General features: G+C 38.4%; 1 long non-coding RNA gene across 1 annotated transcript in view; it reads left to right on the top strand.

Moving 5' to 3' along the window:
• Positions 1-11,066, top strand: part of LOC122460974 — a 43,222-nt gene extending 32,156 nt beyond the window's left edge. Inside the window, exons 2-3 of the long non-coding RNA XR_006282647.1 lie at positions 9,341-9,582; positions 10,601-11,066. This is a non-coding gene — a long non-coding RNA (uncharacterized LOC122460974). The remainder of the gene's footprint in view (positions 1-9,340; positions 9,583-10,600) is intronic.
• Positions 11,067-11,447: the final 381 nt, after the last annotated feature.

Raw genomic sequence — 11,447 nt, forward strand, 5'->3', positions numbered from 1 at the left:
AAATTGGAACCTTCTGTAGGTTGCTTGTCCTACTACCTGCCTTTCTACCACATCAAACATAGAAGTTACACACTTTACTTGTGTAACTTGCACCACCATTTACATCACCTCTGAGGTTGGTCTATGGAGCCAAATCCATTCCAGAAGTGATTCAACCGAAGGCAATCGATTACCCACCAAGTATGAATTTGGTCCATTATATTTACCAAGTATCATAATATGTTGCACTTCTTGGTAGGGTCACTAGATTGCAGTTGTCTAAGCACTATAGAGTAGTGTGTAACAACTAGAATTGTGCAAATAATGGATTTTTGGTTCACTGGCAATTCCAAAAAGTCTCTCCCAAAACTTTTGAGGTTGAATGAAGCAGAATTTTTTTAAAATCAATTTGGGGGCAAAACCCAGTGTTTTGGGTTGAATAAAATATTTTGTTTCCATTTCAAATGTTTTATAAATTTTTACTTTAAAAAATAAAACTGAAGAAAATTTCTAAACAAAATTTATTTTGAATTGAAAAATCAAAATAGTTTTTCAATTTTTTTAAACACAGACAATTCAGCAAAACACACACACACACACACACTCATAAAATGTTTGTGGGGCTAGAGTTGCATTTTTCACCAGAAAACAATTTCAGCTGAAAAATTAACCCTAGCTCTGATAACAAAAGCTTTGCAGTAAAGTAGAATTAGAATTGGCCCGTCTCTGGTGTTCAGCAGAATAAATCAACTGGGCACCGTATAGATTTAACAGTACATGTAACTTATTCTCCAGGCCATTGAGGTAGATGGAAAAATATTGGCATATACTGATATTTGTAGTTTGCCATACAAAGGTCTTCTGCCATTAATGACTTCTGATTTTTCTCTTGTCTAGATTATGGTACGATTGATCAATAAACTGTACATTTTGTATTAAAGTTTGTAAAATGGCACACAGTGTTTTTAACTAAGCTATTTTTTAGCAGGAAGTATACTAATCAAGGCTGTCCATTTCATTCTGGGATGTGCTTATGCTAACTGTGGGAGAGAAAAAAACTTCTAATATTTCTCTCTCAGATTAAAATGCCAGAAATTCAGAGTAGGTCAGCAAAGGTTGTTTGTTCTTGCACTGACTGGAGATCAATAATCGTTGTGAAACACATAGTTGTGCAGCCAATAGAGTTGATATGGTACACGGATTGCGTCAGCAGCTGCAAATAGATCAAGGAGCTTTAAAACAAAAACAAAACAAAAAATGAGTTTTCTCAAACAAAAGGAGAGTAAAGAAGCAAAGGTCAAGCAAACCAGAGGGTTTCCTTTGTAATGACAAGTAAAAGTGTGGTGGTGGTCTTTTCCACAGCGCTCCCCTCCACCCCGCATCCCGTGCCCTCTGTAGAAATGACTGCTTGTTTGAGTACAAGTTTGCACTTTCCTGTCACGCCTGGATTGTGGGTGGCTAGACCTAGTAGTCAGAGAGAGATCCACAGACATGAGACAGGAGTCGAGAGTCAGCTGGGTCAGGATAGCAAAAGGTCAGAAGCAAGAGACACACTGGAGAGCAGAACCACAAGTGAGAACCCAAGAGTCATGCTTGGCTGGGATGCCAGGAAATCAAGCAGGAACAGCGTGGAACTCATTTGTTGAAACGCTTGCTGTTCCTGCTGCTGGTTTAAATAGGGCAAATGAGCCAACCAGATCTCAGAGAGGTATCTTAAAAAGAGTGTATATACGAAATTTACATCTTTAAGTGGTAAGGCCATGTTCATATTCTTATATATTTAAAACATGAAGAATTCAGAGATGCATCCCATTGTGGAAGTATCAGCGTGTCAGTTATTGGTCAAGCTTTAATTTTAAATCTCAGGGGATGATACAATTTAATATGATTGATGTGATTTTCAAATCCAAAATCTTCACACTCATAGCAGGGCGTGAGATCATGTTTGATGATATTACAAGTTTGGTTGATAACGGTAACTGTCTTGACATAATATGCTTAGTCTTCTGTAAGGCATTTGACTCAGGCCCACATGATATTCTACTTAAAAAAGGGAGGGCGGGAATGAGTACTATACAAAATCAATGTAGCACATTTTAAATGTATTAAATACAGGTAAAATGATCAATCTTAAAATCTAATTGTAAATCAAGAATTATTCAGTAGAGGTATGTCTAGTAGATTCCCAAAGAGAACTCTTCCGAACCCCATGTTATTCACTGCCTTTATCAATGATATGGAAAAAAATATAAAATCATTGCTGATAAATTTAGAGATGACATAAAAATCAGTGTGCAGTGGTAAATTAGGATAAAAGCAGATCAGTTATACAGCCTGGTCTGTATTGTTTGCTGTATTGGGCTCATTTGAACAACAGGCATTTCAGTACAGCCAAATGCAAGATTATACATCTAGGAGCAAAGAATGTAGGTCACACAAGATTGGGGCTGTATCTTATAATGCAGTGACACCAAGAAGAATGTAATAGTCATGGTAGATAACCAATTGACATGAGCTCTCAGTTCAGTGCTGTAGCTACAAAGGCTAACCTAATCTTTTCATGTTTAAGAAAGGTAGGTACAGGAACATGGTATTTGGCATTTTTTTGGCATGAGGGAGACCAGGGCTAGAATACCGTGTCCACTTCTCGCATCCATAGTTCAAAAAGGATATTGAGAAATTGGAAAGGGCTCTGAAAATAGCTTCAAGAATGATTCAAGGTCTGGATAATATGCCTTATAGTGAGAGACTTAAGAACTTTAATCCAAACAGTAATAATAATTAATCATTAAAACAACTTACCTTGGGATGCGGTGGATTCTCTAGCACTTGAAGTCTTTAAATCCAGACTCTCTTTCTAAAAGAGATGTTGTGGCTCAAATAATTGTTACGGGGTTGATGCAGAAATTATTGGGTGAGATCCTATGGCTTGAGTTATGCAAGACATCAGACCAGATGATGATGCTGGATCTTCTGGTCTTAAAATATATTAACTAAATCTCCGGCCATTGCTGACCATAGCACCTATTATGTAGCAAATATTTAAGTGAAACTTACTAGCCCAGGAGTGGTTATTGAGGTAAAAATCGGATTCTAGCAGGAGCTGTCTTTAGCTAGAGGTCACACAAAATTGTACCGGAAACTTCGGTTTAATTGTAGATTTCATTTTGCAACTAAGAAGCAGCTCCCTTGGAGGTGGTTCTTAGTTGTACAGTGAAGTCTCCATTTGTATCTTAAATTCCATACTCTCCAACAGTAGCATTATTAAAAAGATCAATTATTAGAGCTCCTAAGACATAGAAATAGTTTGGAGGAATTGTTTCAATGTCACATCCTGCCACATTTCATAAAGACACGGAGACATTGTATTCAAGTCCTCAAAAGCCATATAAAAGGGTTCCATTGGAATCCTGCTTATACAAAACTGAGAAGACAAATGGTTGTCTAACAAGTATGCTATAAGCTGGGGAAGCAAAAGAGGAGGAGAAAGACCTGGGTATATTGGTTGATCACAGGATTGCTATGAGCCATCAATGTGATGCAGCTGTGAAAAAGGTTAATGCAGTCCTAGCATGCATAAGGCAAGGAATTTCCAGTAGAGAGAGGGAAATGTTAATACCATTATACAAGGCACTGGTGAGACCTCATCTGGAATACTGTGTGCAATTCTGATCTCCCATGTTTAAGAAATATTAATTCAAACTAGAACAGATGCAAAGAAGGGCAACTAGGATGATCTGAGGAATTGAAAAACTACCTTATGAGAAGAGACTCAATGAGCTTGGCGTGTTTAGCCTTACAAAAAAAAAAGTCTGTGGGAATCTATAAATATATCAGAGGGATAAATACCAGGGAGGGAGAAAAGTTATTTAAGTTAAGCGCCAGTGTGGATACAAGAACAAATGGGTGTAAATTGGTCATAAACAAGTTCAGGCTTGAAATTAGGCAAATATTTCCAACCATCAGAGGAGTGAAGTTCCAGTACAGTCTTCCAAGGGGAGCAGTGGGGGCAAAACCCTAACTGGCTTCAAGATTGAGCTAGCTAAATTTATGGAGAGGATGGTATGATGAGACTGCCTACAATGGCATTTGGCCCACCTGTGACTGCAGTAGCAAAAATCTGCAATAGCTGCAGATGGGACACTAGATGGAGAGGCTTTAAGTTACTACAGAGAATTCTTTCCCAGAGAATTCTGGGTGAGTCTTGCCCACATGCTCAGGGTCTAACTGATTGCCATATTTGGGGTCAAGAAGGAATTTTCTCCTGGGTCAGATTGGCAGAGACCTTGGGGAGTTTTTGCCTTCCCCGTCACTGTGCAGCCCAGGTAACTTTCAGGTTTAAACTAGTATAAATGATGAATTCTCTGTAACTTGAAGTCTTGAAACCATGATTTGAAGACTTCAGTAGCTCAACCAGAAGTTAGGGGTCTATTTCCGGAGTGGGTGGGTGATGTTCTGTGGCCTCTGATGTGCAGGAGGTCAGATTAGATGATCACTTCTGACCTTAAAGTCATGAATCTATGCAGTATGCACTTTGCTCATTTATTTTATGAAGTATTTTTGATTAAAAAAAAACTGCATACAGCTACAGTATTGCCAATTGATACTTGAGTCTAAAAATTAGATGCAACACACACACCAATTATTATCTGTTTATAAATCTGGTATTACAGTTAACTGAAGATCTAAGTAGCTAACAGCACTATAATAAGCAGTTACAATTGGGTATTTGATTGTTGTTGTTTTTTTTCTTGTTCTTGTTTTTTTTCTTGTCCTTCTTGTTCTTTTCTTTCTGCTACATTCTTGTGTAGACACTTACAATATACCACTGTGAGACAAAAACAATTATAATCAGTTAATGAAATGTGCAGCTTTTTACCACATACCGTGATAATGGATCTTCTGGCCTTAAAATATATTAACTAAATTTAAGTGCCTGTCACTCCATGTATTATGTAGCTTAGGTCTTGTCCAGAACAGAGTTTTAAAAGTGGGATGTTAGCATGGGGCAGCCTCGGCTTTGACTCAGTTCAGCACATGTTAAAGACTGTGTGAATTCCCTATATTAGACTCTTAAAACATGTTGTCACATGTTATTTAATGTGCTAATATTACACTTGTAAAAGGTAGTTTAGACTAGGTCTTTGATAACATGGTAGAAGAGATTCTCCCATTTACTTTGTCAAGAAGGTCTAGTCTATGCCCATTCAGCTGCACCCATTACCTGCTGGATGGTGGGAGCCAAAAATAAACCACTTAAGATCTTTTGCTTTTGTGGCTAGTTTTGTTCTAGCCTGACATTGTTTGGAGCAGATGAGTGGCTTTACCCAGGGAGTACTACACCAGTGATAATAGCTGGAGTGAAGTTTGCTATGGGTTTATTTCCATAGGAGCTACCCATGCTAGCTGGAACTCCCCAACACCAGGGGAATCTTCATTTGGTGAGACCAGGAAACTTTCTGACACATTTGTGCCATGAAGGGTAAGGCTACACTGCAAAGAAAAACCCATGGTGTTGAGTCTCCGAGCTTGTGTCAATTGACTTGAGCTTCCAGGGCTAAAAATAGCAGTGTAGACATTCCTACTGGGACTGGAGCCTGGGCTCTGAAACCTGGCGAGGTGGAAGGGTCTTAGTGTGTGGGCTCCAGCCCAAGCAGGAATGTCTACATTGCTATGTTTAGCCCCACAGCCAGAGCCCTGAGAGTCTATCAATGCTCTGAGATTTGATGCCATGGGATTTTTATTTGAAGCATAGACATACCCACTAAGGCCAAGTCAAGGAAGAGAATCTGACCTTGTAGAAGGTGTGCTCTATCAAAATGATTCAAATCTATGCTGTTAATCACTGTGTCTTTGCCTCTGCTACCCTTTTGCCCACACATTTCCTCTGACCAAATCCATTTCACTTTCCTACATCAAAAAGTAAACTTTAAAAATCCAGTTTCCATTTCGTATCTTATAATACACAGGAAGCAATTCCCTCCACATGGTTAATGATATGTGGCTGAGTTGCTGACCAGCAAGGCTTTAGTTCAGAGCACTTTTTAGAGTCAATAGGCCAAACATCCAAGGGAACATTTCAAATAACGTATTTATGACATGCAAAAAATGCCCTAGTTCTCTTTTCCAAATTTAGTATTGATTGTGGGTGTCATATTAGGCAATCTATGTTCTCAACGGGACTTTTCAAATTACACTATTAATTTACCTTTCCAAAGCTTTACACCAGCAATGGACAGGTCATGTGATTAAGGAGTTAGGACAGACAAATATATCAACGTACTTTTAAAATAGTTGAAAAGTAGATAGTTTCTAACAGGTTGGATCAGTAGAGGATACTTATTACCTAAAACTAAATCCTCTTCACTTTGCTCTGTATTTCTGACAGTTAAACATTTCAAAATATATTTCTGAATTCCCAGGAAAATCATTAATAAAGCCTATTAGACTGAACTACCATATCCCATCATGAGCTGTTGATCTGGTTCCTAGTGGATTTTTCTGATTTAACATTTTTGATCCTTTTCAAGAATCTCATTGCATCTGCTATATATTGGCTCTCTAAAATGTCTTAATGAACCAAGGGTTGGGCACTTTTTAATATTTTAGGTGAATTTGATGCTTATAAAGATGAGGAACAGCAATGGCTTCAAATAGGTACAGTGCAAGCGGGCATCTTAGAAGTTTCTTTATGTAGCTTTGCCAATGCATCTCAAACCAGATTTGATTGTTTCCAATTATGTTATCCTACGTTTATGTTGTGCAACATGAAATCCCTATAAAAATGTCTGTCCTGAACAGAGACTAAAATTTCTCCCCCAAATATCCGCTATGATCCTAACAAACCCACAGTGGACATAGAAATCCTTCCCTTTTCCCCTACCGTTTGTCTGTTTAAGAATGTAAACTGTTTTGACCAGGGACTGTCTCTTGCTGTGTGTTCATGCAGTTCCTAGCACAATGGGATCCTGATCTTGGTTGGAGCTATGAGGCACTAACAATACAATATTTATTAATAAGTATGAGCCCACCAAGCTTATTACCTCTTGTAAGCAGAAAGATACTGAACATTGATTAATTCTGAGTAGGTAAAAATATTGATAGTTTTGATTTGTAAATAAAATTTAATTATCCATAGATCTGGCAATTTTATGCCTCAATAAAAACATTCCCTTGCAGTATGATTCAAACAAATTTATTACAAAAATAAATAGAACTATTGGACCACATCTTGTATTTTGAAATCACTAAACATGCTCTTATATCTTGGATTAAATATAGCTTTATGAAATCTGACATTAGTACTCATATTTCTAAACCCTGTCAAAGAAGTCACCAAATGAGTACTGCAATCAGACAAAGATATCCCATATATTTGTACTTTGGATTAGTAATTTTAACTTTTATTGGCTTTTATTGTCTCAAACTGAATTGATTGGATACTTTTGAAAATCTTGTCATTAAACTCTGGTCAAAAGTGACTAATGAGTTTAAGTGTCTCTTTTTTGGTTGCCCAGATTGAGACATGGTAAAAAAGCCTATTTTTCAAAAGGCAGATGCTCAGCAAAATAACTAGTCCCTACTGAAAATGTAGATCTCTCTGCTGACTTTCACATGTGCAAAATAAGGATAATAATGATTAATAGCATTTGTAAATTGCTTTATGATATTGGGCTAGAAAGCACTGTGTAAAAGCAAATTGTTAATAATTAAAATTATTACAATGGTGCTAATGGTGATGATGGATTTTGTATATTGGATTCTTGTCCACTAGGAACAAGAATGAGAGACTACCATGCCCCTGTTCCTGCTCATGTGGAACCCCATTTCTTGAGTCTGTAACAAGATGCTGAACCTTAGAGAGAGACTATTTACTAAGCCTGGAGCTATTTCAATTTGAGTACAGAATATTGTGAGGTATAGTTTCCAGAGTGATCCTGGGAATTGTAGGCTGCAGCAAGGCATTCTGGGAAGTAGTTCAAGAGACTATAAGGAGAAACCTTCCCTCACATTTTGCGATTAACCAAGCAACAGTAAAGCTTTGCTGTGAGTAGTTTCTAATTCCTATGAGAGAGAAATATGAAAGGAGTTTGGAAGGGAGCTGCATGAGGGAAGCCAGGAAATGGGTAAGAAGAACATAAGAATGGCCCTACTGGGTCAGACCAAAGGTCCATCTAGCCCAGTATCCTGTCTTCTGATGGTAGGTGCCAGGTGCCCCAGAGGGAATGAACGGAACAGGTAATCATCAAGTGATCCATCCCCTGTTGCTCATTCCCAGATTTTGGCAAACATTCCTGCACATCCTGGTTAATAGCCATTGATGGACCTATCCTCCATGAATTTATCTAGTTCTTTTTTTAACCCTGTTATGGTCTTGGCCTTCACAACATCCTCTGGCAAGGAGTTCCACAGGTTGACTGTGCGTTGTGTGAAGAAATACTTCCTTTTATTTGTTTTAAACCTGCTGTCTATTAATTTCATTTGGTGACCCCTAGTTCTTGTGTTATGAGAAGTAGTAAACAATGCTTCCTTATCTACTTTCTTTACACCAATCATGATTTCGTAGAGCACAATCATATCTCCCCTTAGCCGTCTCTTTTCCAAGCTGAAAAGTCTGTCTTATTAATCTCTCCTCATATGGAAGCTGTTCCATACCCCTAACCATTTTTGTTGCCGCTTTCTGAACCTTTTCCAATTCCAATATATCCTTTTTGAAATCCGGTGACCACATCTGCACACAGTATTCAAGATGTGGGCATACAATGGATTTTTATAGAGGCAACATGATATTTTCTGTCCTATTATCTATACCTTTCTTAATTATTCCCAGCATTCTGTTCAGTTTTTTTGACTGCCACTGCACATTGAGTGGATGTTTTCAGAGAACTATCCACAAAACACCTTACTATAAATCCACTTAGGACTAAATCAAGAATCGCCTCTCCTCTGGTGGGTTCCAGGACAAGCTGCTCCAAGAAGTAGTCATTTAAGGTGTCAAGAAACTTTATCTCTGCATCCCATCCTGAGGTGACATGTACCCAGTCAATATGGGTATAATTGAAATTTCCCATTATTATTACTGAGTTTTTTAGAAGGAGACATATTGTGTAAGAGGTCAAGTGTGGGAGGTGGGGAGGCATGTCTAGTTTCATATGATGGACTGTTCAGTGAGCCCTGTATCAAAGGGTGAAGATTCTGAAGGCCTGCAGGGCAGGCAGGTGGGAGAAGGAAAATGACCTGGAACAAATAAAGTAGTGTGGGCTGGATACCTAAGCTGGCATCTAAGTATTGTGTGGGGTCCCAGGCTGGGGGTTTCCAGAGAGGGTAGACAAAAGCTCACGCTTCACTCCCTTGTATCCAGGCAGAAGATTAAAGAACCCAGAAGGAGGATTGTGGCCCAGAGACAGCAAAGGACTATATATTGTTTTCTTGGAATTCTGATATTCTGTAAAGGGAGGATTCTGTGGTTTGGCTGGAAATCTAAATCACATCCAGTCACCTAACCAGCCACAGGAAAGCTGAAGAACAAACCACTCAACCAGCTGGGGGAGACTGTACCAGAGTAGGGAAACTGGACATACCCTATATCCTGACACAAGAAAGGTAAGAAACACACAACAGCTGTTGTGAAATTATACAGAACCCTATCTTATGGTGACAACTTTGTTTTCTAGTCTTATAAATTTGTGCTATGAACTTCAACAAGGATTCCATGTACATCAGAATTGCATCTATTTTACCATTTGAACTTTTGAAGGGGATGATTTCTCCCATTTTCTCTCTTTTTTTTTTAAATTTATACAGCTACATATTCAACATTTAACTCAGAAAAGCATTTTCTTTCACATATAATGGAGTACATATGGATGGAGCTTGTATCAATCATATTTACAGAAATGTTTGTCTATTGCCTATGTACACTGAATAACAATTATATATATCTTACTCGACTGTTTTTCCAAGATCTATTTTCTCATATGGTTGTGTCCTCTCAACTCAGAAGTTACATATGACAGATGCAATGCTTATTTTTAAACCTTTCTGATTCCTGCTAATAAAATATTATTGCATTTTTATACAGATCATCAGAATGTAGAAAGGACAGTGCATATTTTGAAATGTATTGAATTTCATGTATATAATGAGAGCAAATATATTTTGGGGCTGTCTGTGTTGATTGCACAATTGTGCAGGAGCAACTAAGTAAGTGTTGGTTCAACAAGTACTTCAAAGTATCTGAGATGACAGTTTGGCAGATCTTCAGGCTCATGAAGCAAGTTTCCTTGTCCTCCAAATGTCTTCCTAAATTTGGAATGTGCCTGGCATATTTTGGGTACTACTGCAATATAAATAATCATGATTGCCTTCATATTGTAAATCAGTTGCTTAAGGCTGAAAATTTCTTTCAGGACTTTTTCCTAAAAGTGATTGGATATTTAGTCACACTCCAATAGCCACCCATTTAGGACTGTGAATTCATGGCCGTGTGACCTGGTTTTGTTTTGGTTTTTAGGTTTTTTAGTTTTGTTTGGGGGAGGATGATGGGGGGGGGGGGGGAACCTGACTGCTAATTGATTCATGGCTGTGAGGGAGCCATGCTGGTTTCTGTTTGTCTCACTAGGGATGCTGCAAGATGCCACCTTCCCACCAGTTGGCTTGTCAACAGCCAAGCTGTCTCTTCTTCTAGCCACAAAAAGAGTCATCTCATTGAAGGAATCAGCAAAGCCTCAGGCTGCTGGTGCACACAGGAACAGAAGACTAGACCCATCCCCTCAACCTTAACAGCAGTCTCCCTCGGGGAAGAAGGGGCACGGAGAGAAGAGGAAGAAAGGAGGCTTCTGAAGGGAAACAGAATGGATTGGACGTTGGAAGAAGAGAGAGAGTAATGAGGAGGATCCTAAAGGGACAGCTGAATACACAGAGGGAGAAGCAAAGGGAGCAGAGTGAGTAGAATAAGGGAAATAAAGGGGAACAGACTATTGTATGAAAAAGTGAAATGAGCTGAATAATACAGGAAAAGGGTAAAGAATGAGAAGAAAGGGAATACTGCTGCTCATAGAAAGGAAAGGTGATAGAACAATACAAATGGAAAATAACAGACCAAAAGGGAGGAACAAGCTGTCAGAAAAAAAAATCCACGTACAGCCTTTATACTGGTGAATTGAAACACATGCTAGATGCTTTTATCTCATTTCCCAGGCAGATAGTAATTTACAACCCTTATATTACATTAATGTTGCTGACTTCTCTGACCCTGACATGTTTTATACAGCTTCATCTTGGTCAACTGTGACAGAGCCTTCAGCAGACCACTGTGTTTCCCAGTTGCTTCTAGTGTTAATACATTTTGCTAACAATAAGCCTATATTTTTCCTACCCCAGTTTCAAGCCATTATGCCTTGTTATACTAGATCAGTCCCCGTAATTAATTTGTCTTGATGGATAAGGAACTGATCACACAACTAAAA

The sequence above is a fragment of the Dermochelys coriacea genome, chromosome 7, assembly GCF_009764565.3.
Source record: "Dermochelys coriacea isolate rDerCor1 chromosome 7, rDerCor1.pri.v4, whole genome shotgun sequence".
Taxonomy (NCBI): domain Eukaryota; kingdom Metazoa; phylum Chordata; order Testudines; family Dermochelyidae; genus Dermochelys; species Dermochelys coriacea.